The 18,814-nt window shown below is 33.6% G+C and overlaps 1 protein-coding gene across 4 annotated transcripts in view; it reads left to right on the top strand.

Annotated features, from left to right (window-relative positions):
- The window catches only part of Ctnna3 (catenin alpha 3), a 1,740,232-nt gene that overhangs the window by 1,627,469 nt on the left and 93,949 nt on the right, over window positions 1–18,814 (top strand). The window lies entirely within an intron of this gene.

Here is an 18,814-nt window from a genome sequence, read left to right as displayed (position 1 = left end):
GAAAAAATTCTGGTTTTTGCTTTTGAGAGTCATCTATTGAAAAGCAAGGTGGACCATCTTGTCCATCCTTTAACTTGGTCCCATTCTAAATCCCTCCACATAGTTATGGAGTTTATGAATTCCTCATTATAAATGAGGCCATAGGGTAGTCTATAGGATATGGGACAAATGACATATGGTTTCTACCCTCAAATGTTGGTTATGGAAACATAAATAAATAAGTAAATATGTGTAATATAATCACCTCTGAATACCTCATCTAAAAAGATCTAATTGACAAGTAGCCAAAACTTTCTACTGAGAATCTAATATTTCTGTTATTAAGGAGAGAATGTTTTCCCTGCTATTTCTTCTCTCTCTTTGTGGAATATGATCTGTTTCTCCCCAACATTTTATCTGATTATTTATTTAAATTATATGCTTCTACTATAATGCTATATACTTTTACTTAGTTCTTGGTTTAGCTAAATTCTTAATGTCTACCAAGATAACACCCAAAGGAGGTTGGAGGTTAGTAGAAAGGGCATGTTTTGGACTCTGTATCTATGCACATCCTATTTTATTTCCCTGGGATGTCCCTTTCATTCCCTGCCTCTGCCCTTTTCTGTTTTATAAGTTCCTTAGAAATTAACTAAATACATTTCCCTATCTAATTACCTTCACTGCTGTTTTCAAAACATGTAATTTGGATTGCAAAGATATGAAGGACACAGACTGAAAACAATTGAAAGAGGTGAACAATATAAGGCAAAGGAAGGAAAAAAACTTGATTGTAAAATAGCACTGGGTGAAATTCAAACACAAAAATGCATACACCAAACCCTACACACAAAAGTTTGACTCTAAGCTGATTAGCTAACTAAAAAGAGTGTTTTAAATAGTAAAATTAATTTAAATATACAATTAATTGTTCAGGGAAAGCACAACTATTTTGATTTGCAGGTACACAACTCATTTTTCACTTTTCAGCCAGAGTTCAGGATTTTGTTTGTGGGAGTTATGCTTTCATTTCATGGACTTTACTTGGCTAAAACTGATACCTTCTCATTCAAATGAATAATTAGACCACATGAAATTAAAAGTGGCTATTAAAGGAGTTCACTGGAATACTCATAGTACATAAATGAGTTTTATAAGTGATATAAAACTAGCAAATAGTCAAAATAATGTTCAGTTTCAGATTATGCAAATGAAGGCAAGGAGTAGAAACTAGCTTTTCAGGTCATCTAAATAAACATGTTGTTTTCCTATCAGTGACCATTGGGTTACTGCTTCCACTGCTAGATTTAGGTAAAAATTGTGAAGAATTGACCTGCAGACTGTATAACCAAGAATGCTCATGGCCTGTAATATGCAATACTGTGTACATCCTTTTGTTTCTGTTTATTAGACTTCTCCAGTAGAATGTACCAGAGATTGATTGTAGCTGAACTGAGAGGAATATGCTGCGAACTTCATAGTATCAGTCGGTTTCTACTACATACTATTTAGGTATTTCAATGTAATGCATCAGATTAATAGTTCAGCACTTTCTAAACTTACAAATATCATTTGTTATTCACCCCAGATTCACATATGATTAATGGAACTAGAGTGCTTTTGAATCATTTTCACTTACACTAATTGATTATCCAGATCACCTGCAAGAAAGATAAAAATAAGTAATAATAATTTACTAAGAATCATTGCATTTCAAACCCTACTCTAAATTCTTTACTTATTTAAGTAAATTCTGTGATACGTGTACTATCATGAAGACACTGAGGCATGAAGAAAATATACTCATAACCCAAGGCTGCATAACTAGTAAATGCTAGAAGTAGAATTAAATTCATGAAGCTTGACTCCAGATTCTACCCCTCAGTTTCACCAACAAATTTCAGGAAATGTGGTGGAAGAAAAAATCAGGTATTTTATGATTCCTAACACATGTCCCTATACTACACTTAAAATATAGAAAAAAAATGTTAACTTCTTGTTGGGACTGAAAGTATAGGAAATCTAGCTTTAGTGTTATTTGATGTGTGTGTGTGTGTGTGTTTTAAGTTTGTTAGTTGATTATCCAGAATACAATGTAGTCACCACCAAATGCAAGAGATATATAGAACAAGGTTTGGGGCAGGTGGAGCTTCCATTCCCTCTCCAGGTGCACCATCCTCCTAGCTATGGGAGGACAGTGCAGCTATCACTATTCTTGTCTAGACAGAGAAGATTTCAGGCAAATAAAGAAGAGTAGAATGAGTATCATTTATTAGAAAAGAAATAAACAATAAGAAATGAAAGTGGATCCAGACACTGATGGCTCACACCTGTAATCCTAGCTACTCAGAAGGAAGAGATCGGGAGAATAGTGGTTTGAAAACAGCCTGGGCAAAGTGTTTGCAAGACCCTATCTTGAAAACACCTAACACAAAAAGGCTGGTAGAATGGCTCAAGATGTAGGCCCTGAGTTCAAGCTGCAGTACAACAACAACAAAAAAAGAAGAAATGAAACTGGACTGTCTCAGAAATAGAGGTTAAGAATGATCCTCCTTGGCCCAAGCTTTTATTGAAATTCTAGGGCTTGGAGCATCAAGTCTCTTCCCAGGACCAGCCTACAGGGTGAGACTGACATGGAGGTTATGAAAGAATTACGACATATGTCAAGAATCAGTCTGCATGTGCGATTACCCATGATCACTTAAAGAAAAACCCATGGGGGTGGGGAGAGAAAATTTTAAAGTATGATGAGATTTATAATGACATGGTAAAGGCAACTCTCAAAATAGTCCACCTCCTCCCTATAGCTCATGTACAGTATCTTTTATGTTTTGCAGATATTTTATAAAAATGTGGAGCCACAGGGACTGGGTCAAGAAAAGCTGAACTTGCAACATGCAAGCAAATAGGTGATGAGAGAGAGGGAGAAAGGGGCTCTTGGCACAAATGCACTGAACCAAGGATCCTCTTTGGTTGCCTTGGTATTGCCCCATCTCTCATATCTAACTGCTACCTATCATTCCCCGCTTAAGGTCTTGTGATCTTGAAATCTTTTAGGGAATGAGACAACAAAGTCAGTCTTTGGCTGCTTCTTAATGGTATGGGACATAGACCTAGGTCAGAAGCCTCTTGTCCTTACTTGGACATGGCTGAGATACAGGTCATGGAGAATATTAGGGCCCCTGTAGAAGGGAGTATATCCTTTGGAGATTGTAATCAACAGTAGTTGTGTTCAAGAAGAAGGAGCTGTATACCTTGTACTAACCTTAGAATATTGAGGGCCAGCCTGTTTTGAAGTACAGTCTGTCTCATTATCTCCACCTCAAGATTAGTACGTCTAGCCTATGAGCTGTATTATTTGTAGTTTTATACCCTGGAGACAGTAGGAAACAAATTTGGTTAAAACATTAATAATACTAAGTCCAATAAGGAAGAGAAGCAATATGAAGACCAGAGGTCAAAGAAGGGAAAGGCCAGGAGAGCCAAGATCAAGTGTTTCACATGAAAGCCATCTCCCTGTGGCCGAATCTCTAATTTGGAAGACCTGATCTGTTAGTTTATGAATGTCAGTTTGAATTTCTTGCATGTATTAATCCTCAAAACAGCTATCTTCCCTGAACATAGCATAGATTTCCCCTTTGAGCTACAGTAAGCATTTAGCAGGTCCTTCTGTTTTGTATGACCACTGTAGCCTTGAGGTTTTAATCAGTCATGTTCAGAAGCCAAAGTTCTTCCATTCTATGTCTGAATAAAAAATAAAGCTCCATAAACCAATTTATAAGCTCAAAGATATTGCAGACTGAGTCCTTCAATCCAGTCCCTGCTTTGTGAGGACTTTCATCCAAGAAAATATACAATACCTTAAAACAATAGGATGAACACTATTTTACACATGCACACATACAACACATGAACATGTGTACATACATGCAAATTTCAGAATCCAGATAAAAAAGCAATTGTTGCTTCCTGAAATGAATCACTTTCAGAAAGGAACACTTGTGCTAGTTCTGAAAAATAGCCAGAAAGATGAATTGAACACACTAAGAATAAGCATTGGAATGAATCAAAAATCACTGAAGTATGGAAAGGAGTATAGAAGATGACTTTGCTGCTACCAAACATTGTGGTCTTAGGTGAATCCCTTCTTTGAGCCCATTTCTTCTCCTGTAAATTAGGACTAAAAACTACCTCTCACACAAAGCTGTAGTAAAGAGTATTATTTTTCAAATTGTAACTTGTTATGCAATATTAATAGTTAATAACATTTGCAAGTTCAAATTTCATGAAATAAGTTATTTTATATGGTGGTAGTTGTCAAATTCCTGAGTTAAGTCTTCAGGTGATAGCAAAATAAAGTGGTACAAAGAGGAAGTGGATGCAAGAATTCTCTTATAATACTTTGTACAATGAATGGAAAATGTCAGTGTGTGATACCCATTTGGTGAATAAATGCATAAATGGGTAAATTAATTATAGAGGAAGAACCGCAAATTCTGACTTTTCCAAGTCTTTCATTACTCTTAATGGTACTGTTGTTTCAGACATTAGACTGTAGGAAAAAAAATTCTGATTTTTTACTTAAATCTATCATGATTGCTTGACTCTCAGGTTGAATGGTGAGTAACAAGGATTCTCATTTAAGCTTTGTTTTTATTTTTATTGGTTTTATAACTACAATTTGTCATATTTCACCTGAAAAAAATACCTGTACATAATAAAACTATTCAGTCAAAGGATTTTTTCACATATAAAACAAAAGGAATATTTACTGATCAGGATTCTTTTTTCTGTTTTGAGATAGGGTCTCCCAGTGTTACCCAGGCTGTCCTGTCACTCTCAATCCTCCTGCCTCAGCCTTAGGAGTGGCTGGAATTATAGTTATGCAACACCACTCTCAGCTAGTAATTATTGAAATGCATTTTTGAGGAAATGTTTTTCTTTTCTATTCAAATAATTTTCACAAATTTTATCAAAGAAATATTGAGCCCTGAAAGTATGTAATAGTATATAAGGCCATATTAAAAAATAAGTGTCTAAATTCTAAGATATGACCATTTATAGCTAGTTTCATGTTTAGCTATTCTCTTACTTAGGTTTTACTAAATAATTATCTTATGATTTTATAATTTATCAGCTGTAATTACTGTCTTTTGACTCTCCATAAGTTTATAATAGTGTTTTTAGTTCCTTTAATGGCTACCTCTATATTTAAAAAACACTACTCCAATGATCATTTGATTTGTGGTGAAAACAGGATTTATCAGAACTCACAAATAGTGTGATGAGGCTAGAGTAACTAAGTTACATTTTGTTCCCTTATTCTGCCCCCCCTTACACCTTACCAAATCACTCACATGTACCTAAAGTTTTGCTTTGAAAGGTTGCTTTATAACCATGATTATATCATTAATGCTTTGTCCTAAGACCTGACTCTAAAAAGTTGAAAATCAACAAATATTGATCACAATGAGTGCTATGCTAATATTGTATTTTCTTCTTTATGAGTCTGGTATTTCAACTCTCATATTGGACAATGGAAAATTTTAATCAGTTATTTGTGTATTTATTCATTCAGTAAATAGTTGTAGGGCCTCTTCTATCTCAGGCACTGTTCCAGACCTGACCTCATAGAGCTTATATTCCATTGGACAGAGACAGATAATAAAGAATAGACATAATAAGTAAGCTAGGTAACATTTTAGAAAGCTATAAGGAAATGAAAACAGAATAGACTGAGAACGACTACTATGGCTGGGTGGAGGTTATAATTTTTAAATACTGTGATCTGGATAGACTTCATTTGAGCAACAGTTGAAGGAAATGAGAAAGTTAAGTATGCAGCTATCAAAGGAAAGAGAGTTTAAGGCAGAAGTCACAAACAGAAGAGAAAATCCTAACTGGGAAATAAGCCTACTCATTAATACTGCCATAAGCAAACATAAAAGCAATAGCAGGCAGGGTCAGAGATTGATGTGAGGGGTGGAGATACAGAGAAGATCAAATGAGGACTTTGACTTTGACTTTGAGTAATGGGACCACTTCAGGTAAAGATGTTTGCTTACTATCTTGTATTACATTTTAAAAGGGTTACTCTGGTATTGAGGACATTTAAGAGGCAAGGATAAAAGCAGAGCTCAATTAGAAGCTATAACAAGAGTTCAGGAAAAACATGTTATTTTCTCCAACAACTATTTCCATGTATTTCATTTCTTTCAAGTTCCCATCAGTTTTATGTGTTTTACCTTTTTGGAGCTTCTAATAGTTGAATATTGGACCTTCTGTATTGATTCTGTATGTCCCCTAGCTTTTCTCAATAGTCTGACCTCTTGTTCTCTATTTTGTCTTTCCATTCTTCCACTGAAAGTACCTTTGGTTTCAGAATTTGTTCTGTACATGTTTTTGTTTTCCCCAAAGCATCTTATGGTATGGACACACTGCTTTCCTAAATCCTTGGTATTGAGAGTTTCATCTGGGATTGATTCAACTTAGTTTTATATCTCTGATTTCCCATCAGCAATCTGTGCATCCTGAGTGGTTCTTTACCATTGCTGATGTTAGTATTTCTTTTGAGGGTTGAAAGCTGTCCTGAAATATGTGGAAATTTTTGGATCACTGTTTAAGAGTAAGTCAAAGAAAAGAAGCTGTGGGACTCTATACACTTAGTGTAGTGTCTGTCTCATTTGACAAAGAATGATCAGGATGAATCTGATAACTGTAAATTATTTGATCTAATATGTCAACATTTGTATTAACAGAGAACTCAAAATGTGCTTTTTATATACTTTAAAATGTCCACTTTCCAGCTTGAAGGAGAAATGTTTGACTGTTAGTCTATTGTGAGGCAAGAGAGAGAAACGATATTGACGGGGAATCAGGTTGACTATCTGTAAATACAATTTTAGTCTCCTTTTTGCTATGTCTAGTGTTGCCCAGTCTGAAGCCTATATATGTGATGGTAAACTAAGTCTTCCTTACAAAGAACCATGTGTATATACAAGATGATGTAAGTGACATGTGCTCTTACTTTTGTTTTAAAAATACAACAGATCAAGAAGATGTCCCTAAACATGACAATTTTAGGGAATAAGAATAAAAAGGAGGCATTAATAAAGTGAAAAAGATAGAGAGTATATTCCTGACACAGCATGTATAAAAGCAAATGAGGGAAAACTATGCATTTAAGTTTCTTATTGTTGATAATTGCTCCATTTTGTATTTAGTACTACTAATAGCCATGACTGTTACAACAAATACATACATATATATATATATATATATACATATTTATATATACATATACATATATTTTCAGGACAAAATATATGCATAATATATAATAATATATACGACAAAAAATGCATATATTTTCTGAACAAGTATATATATATATAAAATATATTAATATACTAACCTTAATGAAATGATTACTAAAAATACCTAGTAATTTTGAGCCAATTGTATGTATTATTATCTTATGTAGCCTGCAGAAAACTGAAACTAGATCCATACTTGTCACCCTATACTAGTATCAACTCAAAGTGGATTGAAGAACTTAATATCAGACCTGAAACCTTGAAGTTATTAAAGGAAAGAGCAGGGAATACACTGGAAACAATAGGCATAGGCAATGGCTTCCTTAGTAGAACTCAAGTAGGTCAGTAGCTAAGAGAAAGGATCAACAAATGGGACTACATGAAGTTAAAAAGCTTCTGCATGACAAAAGAAATGGTCTCTAAATTGGGGAGACCACCCACAGAATGGGAGAAAATCTTTGCTAGCTATACATCAGACAAGAGACTTATAATCAGAATATACAGGGGAGCTCAAATAACTAAACTCCCAAAAAATCAATGACCCAATAACGAAATGGACAACTGAACTAAACAGAACTTTTTGAAAGGAAGAAGTCCAAATGGCTAAAATACACATGAAAAAAATGCTCACCATCCCTGGACATAAAGGAAATGCAAATCAAAACCATACTAAGATTCCACTTCACTCATGTTAGAATAGCTGTCATCAAGAACACCACCACCAATAAATGTTGGTGAGGAAAAAGGAACCCTCGTACACTGCTGGTGGGAATATAAGCTAGTACAACCACTATGGAAAACAATATGGAGGCTTCTTAAAAGAATAAACATAGATCTGCCATGATCTAGCAATAGCACTCCTAGGGATATAACTGAAGGAATGTGACTCAAGTAACTACACAGGCACCTGCACATACATGTTTATTGTAGCTCTCTTCACAATAGCCAAGCTATGAAAAAAGTCAAGATGCCCACTACTGACAAATGGATTAAGAAAATGTGGAATTTATACATAATGGAATTTTATGCAGACACAAAGAAGAATGAAATTTTGTCTTGCAGGTAAATGGATGGAACTGGAGAACATCATCTTAAGCAAAGTTAGTCAGGCTCAGAAGGCCCAAAGTCACTTGTTCTCCCTCTTTTGCAGATTATAGACCTATATCAATTGCAGTAATATTATTGGACATAGGTCACACTAAGGGAGACCATGCCCAGGAGGGATAGGGCAAGGAAAGGAAAGCAAAAACTTGAATGTGGTTGATGTGTTCACTGTACAGGAACAAGTATAGTAATCTTAAACTGGCTAAGGCCACTAAGGGAAAGGGACTAGGAAGTAGTGAGGAGGTCTGGTAGAGATGAACCAATTTGGTTGTAATACATACAACCAACACAAGAAATCTCCCTATATAGCTAGCGTTATCTCAAACTAGCAAAAACTACATGTTTTTCTTACTATCTTTTCTGTTTTTTCTTCTTCAAAATCAGACAACAGGAGGGCAAAACAGGTTCTGCCCAGAGGTGGGAAGGGGGGAGTGTGTGCAGGGGAGTTGGCACAAATAACGTATGCACAAGTATGTAAATGCAAAAATGATACTTATTGAAACTGTCCAGGAATTGGAGGAGGGAGAATGAAAGAGAACAGAGAGGAAGGTGAATTCAAGCATAGTATATTTGATACATTGTAAGAACTTTTGTGTACTGAAGTATACTTCAGTGTACTCCCACCCAGCACAACAATAAAAATTATCTTATGTGTTAATTATAATATTTAATATAATTGTGGTTCTCAAATTCACATATCTAGAAATTAAAACTCAGAGAATGTAATTTGCCAAATGTCATTACAGTCACAAAAAGTAGAACTATAACAAACTCAAGACTATGATTTTCACACTGAAACTCTTTTTTCATAACATCAGGTGAAGTAAAGCAATAGTTAAATTAGAATGATGGTCTTTTAAATTCCTAGATTTGTATACTTTTTGTTTCAATTTAATTTTTCTTAACTTACTTAACCTATTTCAGGGCTTATAATAACAAAACAAAACTGAATTCAATAAAAGAAAAAACAACCCTTTAGAAATGCTAGCAAAGGTCAGTATTATGATTAGAACTTGACAGTATCACTTACAAGCACTGTTTCCATTTAGTATCATGATAGTTCTGATACATAGTACTCAATCTTGAGAGATTTTTTTAAACTAATTCTCTCGTGATTTATTGGGTGACTTCAAAAGCTTTTGTCAGCAATGTCAACATGATGACACAAATAATCTTCTGAGACCTTTTAACAAATGAGGAAGATGTAGGTCATAAGAATATTAAAATGGAGAAACACTAACAGCTGTGCTCAACCTCAGGTGAAAGATATTTTAGTCAAGTGGGGTCTAACAGAATGCTAAAACTGTAAATTGAGATACTTTTATGTTCTATTGAAGAAGTCTTTTTTGGACCCTTACTGTTTTTCAGATGTTACTGAAGAATCTAATGATTGTTTTATTTTATTTTGTTTGGATAGAATTTTTAGTTTTTATCATTTTATTTATTTTCACCTGTTACATAAACTCATAATCATTGTACACATTTCTGGGCTACTGTGTGATATTTAGATATATGGATAAATTATATAATGCTTAAATCAGGTTAAACATATATCCTCAATCATTTTTTACATGGTGAAAACATTCAATATTATTTCTTCTAATTTTTTGAGAGTTATAAGACATAGTTGTTATTTATCATCCTCAATGCTACACTGGACCTCTTACTCCTACCTAACTATGAGTTCATAACCTTTTTCATTTTCTTCCTTCCTTCTTCTCCCCAGCCTCTGGTAGCCACCATTCCATTCTCAACTTCTGTGAGATCAACGTTTTTAGGTTTCACATATAAGCGAGTTCTTCCTATACTTGTCTTGCTATTCTTGACTTATTTTATTAATATGATTATATTCAGTTTCATCCATGTTGTCTAGAATGATGGGATTTTATTTATTCATGACCTGACACTATTCTATTATGTATATGCACATTTTCACTATTAATTTATTAATTGATGGACACTTAGGTTAATTCTTATATCTTGGCAACTGTGAAAACTGCTATAATAAACATGAGGAGTGCAGATGGCTCTTTGATATGTCAATTTAATTTCTTTTGAACATACACCCAGTATGGGATTTCTGGATCATATCGTAGTTCTCCTTATATTTTTTTACTTCCATACTGGTTTCCATAATGGCTATACTGATTTACATTTTGACAAATGGTATACAAAGATTCCCTTTTCTCTATATCCTTGCTAACATGACACATTTTGTCTTTTTTATAATAACCATTCTAACCAGAGTAAAATGATATCTTATTGTAGTCTTATTTGCCTTTTCTTGATGACAATGTTGAATATTTTTCATATACCTATTGGCCATTCCTATGTCTTCTATTGAGAAAGGTCTATTTTGCCTAATTTTTAATTGTTTATCATCATTATTGCTATTGATCCTTTGAGTTCCTTATGGGTTAAGCATATTAACCTCCTTTAAAATGCTTAATTTGGTATGAAAACGGAAGAATGAGACCTATTGGAACTATCCCAGGAATGGGAGGAGAAGGATAAAGGAGAATGAAGGAGGGGAATGAATTCAACTATGATATATTGTAAGAAATTTGGTAAATGTCACAATGTACCCCAGTACAGAAATAATAAAAAATAAAAAATCATAAATGCTTAATTTGGAATGGGCAAAGAGTTGTTTTTTTTAACCATACCCCCAAAGCACAGAAACTAAAGATAAAAATAGACAAATGGAATTACATCATAATAAAACACTTCTGCGAAAGACATTAGAGTGAAGAGGTGGAGGAAAAAATGTTTGATAGAATATTTAAATGCGTGCCTTCCTTTTCTGTTCTTTAGAAATCATTTGAGACTCACTGGAAGAGAGGTACAAAATTTGAGAGTTCATGGAATTTAGTTCAGTGGGAATACTGATTAATACTTTCATCAAAGTGAGAGCTAATATAAAAGTCCTGCAGATACAGAGGACTACATGTGGGAATAAATACAATGGTTGGGATGGTGAACAAACCTTTGTTTTTATTTTCTCATACATGAAACAGATCACGTCTTTCATCTAAGGCAGAAGTTTGTCAGCTGAGCTATACTTCAACTGGAGTTAATGTAGTTAACTTTCATGACATTAAGATTTTATTCTACTTTTTCTCGAGATCTTTAACTATAAAGTCTCAAATTCAAATTAGGATGTTCCTAAGGGAGACATAAAATGAACTAATATCAGGCAATGGAGCTCACATTTTGATCTTCATCTGGAGTGTGTTGGGGTGTGTGTGAGTGTGTATGCGTGTGTGTGTATATATTCACAACAATCTAGCACATGTGTTTTTTCTAATATTTGGCATACACATACAATTTCTTTTTTTTGCAGCTGATTTACTAATCTACTACTTACGACCATTTTCAAATCATGATTCTTTTATGAAGCAAAATGTCTGCTACTGGTATTACTTAAGTAGCAAAATGCCTGTTAATAGGTGGTCAGATATATTCCATTGCTGACTATTCTTCTCCAAAACTTAGGCCAAAAACATGTACTCCATTTTATGTAATTATACCCTTGAAAGTATCACTTCTGCCTGATGCAAGCTGAAATCTGCTGCTTTTGATATATCAATTATTCCTTCACTACAGGTGGACAAAGCATACTTATGAAAAAGATAGTTATGATGTACAAAAACACATTGAATGAGGTGAAACAAATGTAGCTAAATTTGTATCTTCTATCAGTATTTAGGCATAGTAACTTGGGTGGTGGGGGGGCTTGAAAAAAGCAAGTGGTATCATTTAAATGAAATACATAATTGCTAACTTGAACCATGGGTGTTTGGTAGTGTTTTCCAAGAAGACAGGATGGGTATTGTTTTGATCACCTCCACTGTGATTTCAAGCTTCTCCTGTAATCCATACAGTGTGCATTTACAATTGGGCTTTGCTGAAATAACCGCTGAAAGTTGTGCTGCAAGGTTTTTCTCTGACAAGTTGACTGGGCTGTTTGAGATTAACTCTATGACCTTGTCCTCATTAACCCAACTCTCTAACCAACTGGATTGACTTTTCCAGTTCACGTTGAAGGCTGTTTACAACGGAGAACAAACAAAAATAAAGTGTGTAACAAGATATACATTGGAAGCACTTTCATTTTAAAATAAGACATTCTGGTAGCCTTGGTTTCAGAAGCCTTTCAATTAGTCACCCAACACATTTAAATAGACACAAAACTGTCATGGCTAGATTTACTATTTTAAAACATAAAATTATTGCTGTTAAAATTTAAAATGTTTCTGTGCCTATGGTTTAGAAATGATGATCTACAAATAATCAGCATCGTCTTTAGGCTGTGAGATGCTTATCAAGCTGGATCTAACATGAGAGGATTTAGCCTTCTGCTCTCCATATCATTCTCAATTTCTTTGACTTTTACGCATGAAACTTGTTAGTCAATTTGAGGCTAGTCATTTATTAGTGTCATTTTATTCTTTTTAAAATTTATTCTCCAAATCTACCTCTTGTCTCTAAAAACCAATTTCACTTCTTAATCTGGCCATTGTTTATAATATCAAACTTAGTGTTCTACTAATGTGTTAAATGTGGAAGAGAGTTTAGTTGTTGTTTCTTGAGTTTTTATAAGTAAGTACAGATAAAATAATAGAGGAACATTTCAATACTCCACTGTCAGCAAAAGATAATACCCAGGAAAAATTTATTAAGATTCTTGGAGAACATCATTCTGAGCAAGGTCAGCCAGGCTCAGAAGACCAAAAATCATATGTTCTCCCTCATATGTGAACTTTAGATCTAGGGCAAATGCAGCAATGTTGTTGGACTTGGGTCACATGACAAGGAGAGAGCACATGCGGGAGATATAGGAATAGGTAGAAAACTCAAAACATGAAAGCATTTGATGTCCCCACTCCAGAGGAACTAATACAGAAACCTTAAAGAGACAGAGGTTATCATAAGAAGGGGATCAGTAACCAATGTAAAGATCAGTTAGAGATGAATCAACATGGATTGTAACACACGTGTATACGAAAGCAATGCTAAGAATCTCTCTGTATAGCTATCCTTAATTCAACTAGCAAAAATGCTTTGTCTTCCTTATTATGCTTATGTCTTTACTTCAACAAAATTAGTGATAAGGGCAGAATAGGACCTGCCTGGAACTGACGGGAGAGGAAGGGAGAGGGTAGGGAAGGAGATCAGGGGGGAGAAATGACCCAAACAATGTATGCACATGTGAATAAATTAATAATTAAAAAAAGATTCTTTATACTTAAACTATACTTTAGATCAAATGGACTTAATAGTTATCTATAGAATATTCCATCCAAAAGCTGAAAACTGCACATTCCCCTAAGGAACCATGGAAAAATTTCCATAATAGATGACATTTTTGGCCATAAAACTAGTATTAGCAAATACAAAAAATTGAAATGATTTCTTTCATCTTATCTGTTCATAATGGATTAAATCAACAGTGTGAGGAACTACAGAGAATACTTGAACAATATACTTTCGAATGATCAACAAGCCATTAAAAGAATCAGGGGACAGATTAACAATTTCCTTGATTCAAATGAAAACAGGAACTCAACATACTACACTTTCTGGGACACAGTAAAGTTAATTCTAAAAGGGAAATTTATACCTACCAGTGCCTATATTAAAAATGCAAAAAGATCTCAAAATCATAATCTAATGAATACCTTAAGTTCTTAGAAAAGCACAAACATTCTAAACCAAAAATTAGTAAAGGAATAATTAAGATCAGAGTTGAAATTAATGAAATAGGAACCAAAAGAATAATACAAATAATCAATGAAAGAGTTGGTTCTTTGAAAAAATAAACAAGATATACAAACCATGATCCAATCTACCAAAAAAGACCTAAGCTAATAAAATCATAGATAAAAGGTGGATATTACAACAGATACACCAATGAAATCCTGAGAATGAAGAGGGGATATTCTGAAAACTTATATTCAAATAAATTGGAAAACTCTGAAGAAATAGATAAAATTATAAACATTAATGACCTGTAAAACCTGAGCCAAGAAAAGTAGAATATATAAAAGCTAAGCAGGTCAACAATGAGCCTTGAGATTAAAGCAAAAAATAGTATCCCCAAATGAAAAATTCCAGAACTAGATAAACTGACTGCTGAATACTACCAGAAGTTTAAAGAATGAACCCCATAAAATAGAAAGGGAGACAATACTTCCAAACTGATGCAACAATGTCAATATTACCCTGATATCAAAACTACAGGAAAGCGCACACACAAACACACAAACACACACACACACACACACACACACACACACACACACACAAAACTGAAAAGGAAGGGAAACCATAGACCAATTTCTTTGATGAACATAGACATAAAAATTCTCAGTGATATCTTTGCAAACTGAATTCAACAACACATTAAAAAAATCACACACTATGATCAAATTGGTTTCATAGAAGGAATGTAAAGATGGTTCAGCTTACACAAAGCAATAAATTTAACATAGCGTATAAATAGAGTCAGAGGTAAAAATCCATATGGTCATTTCAATAGATACAGAGAAAGACTTCGATGAATTTCAACACCCCTTCAGGATAAAAGTCCTGAAAAAACCAGGAATAGAAAGAATATATCTCAAGATACTGAAGGGCGATATATAGTGAACTGATAACACTGATTGGTGAGAAACTGAAAGCATTTACTCTGTGATCAGGAATGAGAAAAGGGTGTTCACTCTCACCCTCTTATTCATTATAGTGCTTTAAATCTTAGAGCAATAAGGCAAGAGAAAGAAATAGAAAAGATATAAATAGGAACAGAAGAAGTTAAACTATCCCTGTTTGCAGATAATTAGATCCTATGCATAAAAGGCCATAAAGAATCAGCCAGAAGACATTTGTATATGTTAAAAACACTTTCAGAAAGTAGAAGGATACAAAATCAATATAAAAAGTCAGTGGGTTTTCTTACACAATGAACTTGCTGCAAAAGAAGATAGGAAACAATACCATTCATAACAGCATGGAAAAACAAACAAAAACCAACTAGGCACAAACTTAACCAAAGATGTTTAAAAAAGACCTCTACAATGAAAACTATAAAGTATCAAAAAAGAAATAGTAAAATACACTAGAATATTCAAAGGCCTCCCATATTCATGTGTCAGCAGAATTAATATTGTCAAAATGTCCACCTTATCAAAAGCAATCTAAAGATTCAATGCATAAAAGTTCTAATAACATGCTTCACAGAAATATAAAATTTCCTCTAATTCATATGAAAATAGCAAAGACCCCAATAGCCAAAGCAATCTTGGGTAAAAAGAACAATGCTGGAGGCATCTCGATACCTGACTTCAAACTGTATTACAGAGACATAGTAACAAAAATAGCATGGTACTGACACAAAAACAGGCAAATAGTTCAGTGGAATAGGAGAGATAACTAGAGAATAAGACCATGCAGCTAAAGCTTGACAAACATGACAAAAACATACATTGGCAAAAACATGACTTCTTTGACAAGTGGTGCTAGGAAAACTGGATATCCACATGTAGAAGACTGAAACTAGATGCCTATCTCTCACCCTGTACAAAAAGCAACTCTAAATGAATCAAAGACCTTAATTCAGACCCAAAAATATATAACTACTAGAGAAAAACATACAGGAAGAACTTTAAGACATAGGCATAACCAATGACTTTCTCAAAAGGACTCCAGTAGTTCAGGAAATCAGAGGAAAAAGACAAATAAGATTACATCAAATTAACATGTCATTGCACAGCTTAATAAATAACCAAAAGAGTGAAGACACAACTTATAGAATGGGAGAAAATATTTTCCAACTATTCATCTGACAGGTGATTAATATTCAGAATATTAAAGGACTCAAAACATTAAACATCAACTGAGCAAATAAATAAAACACGAGCAAAGGAACTGAATAGTTTTTAAAGGGAGAAGTACAAATGGTCAATAAATACATGAAAAATTGTTTATTTTTATTTATCAAGGATAGATAAAACTGCATTGAGGTTCCATCTCACCCCAATAAGAATGGCTATCATCAAGAAAACAACCAACTACAAGTGCTGGTGAAGACACAAGGGAAAATAAACCCTTATATAATACTGGTGGGAATGGAAATTATTATGAAGATTACTCAAGAAACAGAAAACAGAATTTCCACATGATCCAGCTTTACTATTTCTGCATATATGCCCAAAAGAATCAAAGTCAACTTCCTAGCTGCACTAGTCAATCTAGGTTACAGAATCAGTCTAGGTGTCTATCAGCAGAGGTAAGGGATAAAGAAAATATAGTATATATACACAATGGAGCTTTATTCAGTTATAAAGAAGAAGGGACTTTTGTTCTTTTTAGGAAAATAAGTAAAGCTGGAGATCATCATGTTAAGTGCAATAAGCCTGTTTCACAATGATATGTATGTTTTCACTCATATTTGGACTATAGGGGGAAAACAAAGAACATGAAAGTAAAAAGGGAACTATTAGATATTGGTAAGGGAAAGAGATAAAAGAAAGGGTAATAGAAGGAGTGCATATGACCAAAGTACATTATATGCATTTATGGAAATGTCATAGTAATACCACTTAGTTTGTATAATTTTTTGTATATTAAAAAGCATAAAAGTAACACAGAACATGTTTCATACAAGATCTGGAAGTTTTTCTTCCTTATAGAAAATTTGTGATTTTTACTTTTCAAGGTGACTGTTGAAGAAATATAACACTGTATTAGTAATTCAGTGTTTGTGTAAACTATCTTATTTATCAGAGGATATATTTTGATTGCTTAGAAGGCCTGAAAGTGTATACACATGAAAGTAAATGTAAAAATGACAACATAAAAGGATAAAATAAAAAGAAGACCTGAAAGTTTCTATAGTCTATCTTCTTATTTTATAAATTAGGAAGAGAGACTGAGAAAGATTTCAAGAAGTAATTTTAAAATACTTCTAGGAAGACATCAGATCTCTTTATTGGAAGGACATTTTATCACAGAACACATTTATGATGGTGTTTTAAATGTTGAATTTGTTATAATACTCACTGGTATGCTGTATTTGATATCTGTACATCTGTAATAAAAAAACAATATATACATTTCATATATATCTCACCTCTATCATTTTGATTACTGAAAATGGATAAATGAAGTACTATGTCAAAATTTGCTGATGCAAATATGAGTCAATATCCTGTTTCAAATTTTGTGTTGTCTCTTGAAACTCTAAGATATGTGTGATAACAATCAAGTACCAAGTTTAAAAGCCTTGAACATTTTCCAAAATATTTTTAAATGCAAAGTTGTGACTGATTCCTCTGTTGCTATGTGAGTAAACACTAATTCTACAAGTTCCTGAAAACATTTTTCAGTATTTATTTCAGCATTGTTTTACTAGGTTAACATTTTAAGCAAATATGGAAAAGAAATAGTAAGGGAAGTGCTTTCTAAAATCATCTATTGTGCAGCTGATTTATAATAAGTTTTATTGTAGATACCAGAGATAGCTAAAAATTTTTGACTCAGTCGATGAAAATAGCAACAAAAGAACTGAAAAGAAATTAATGTCAATGTTGTACACCAAGTGAAATGGGGGCAATAAAGAAATATCAAGTTATTTTGCAGGTCCATATATTTATTAGAGAAGAGGTAGAAATTAAACAGCAGACAGCAAAAACTAAATCGAGATTCACAGATGGACAAGCAAGGGTGGAAAATACAGGCTAAGGAAGCATAATAAGAAATGAAGATGAAACTACAATAGGGTACAAGGATAGAGGAGTACATATAATTAACATAAAAGGATGTGTTGAAGAGTAGGATATAGCAAGGTATGCCTGTGTAAGTGGAGCCCAAATAGAAATCTCTCTAATATGCCTTATTTATAAAATTTGCTTGCTTTTCCTTTGCTTTGTGGTGTGTGTGTGTGTGTGTGTGTGTGTGTGTGTAGAACATGTGCTTGTCTCTAGGTGCCATGGTATTGGTAAAATAAGTGTCTGTGGAATAAAAGCAATCTCTCCTTCCCCTTCTCTAAATTATCAACTGCCATCTAATCTTTAATGCATCTCTACTCAAGACACAATGAATTGCTCTCTTGGTTAATGTTAATACTGATCAATTTGAAGGGAATCATGAGGACAGCTGTGTCTTATCAAAGCAAACACAAAGTCTTCCTCAACCTTGTACCTTGCACATAGGTTGAGGATAATTGCATCCATTATTCATTTTTGAAATGTGACTTTTGTTCAAAGCTATTGGAAAGTGAGAAGAACCAAGTAGGTGAATATTGAACATGTCACAGCTAGCGGAATTCAAGTTCAAAAATTACCTCCTTGTTTTTATGAAAGACATTATCTAACAGAAAGCACAGTGAATACAGTGTATAGAATGTCCAGATTGTT

The sequence above is a fragment of the Castor canadensis genome, chromosome 7 (assembly GCF_047511655.1).
Source record: "Castor canadensis chromosome 7, mCasCan1.hap1v2, whole genome shotgun sequence".
Lineage (NCBI taxonomy): Eukaryota > Metazoa > Chordata > Mammalia > Rodentia > Castoridae > Castor > Castor canadensis.
This window is presented reverse-complemented; position numbering and strand designations above follow the sequence as displayed.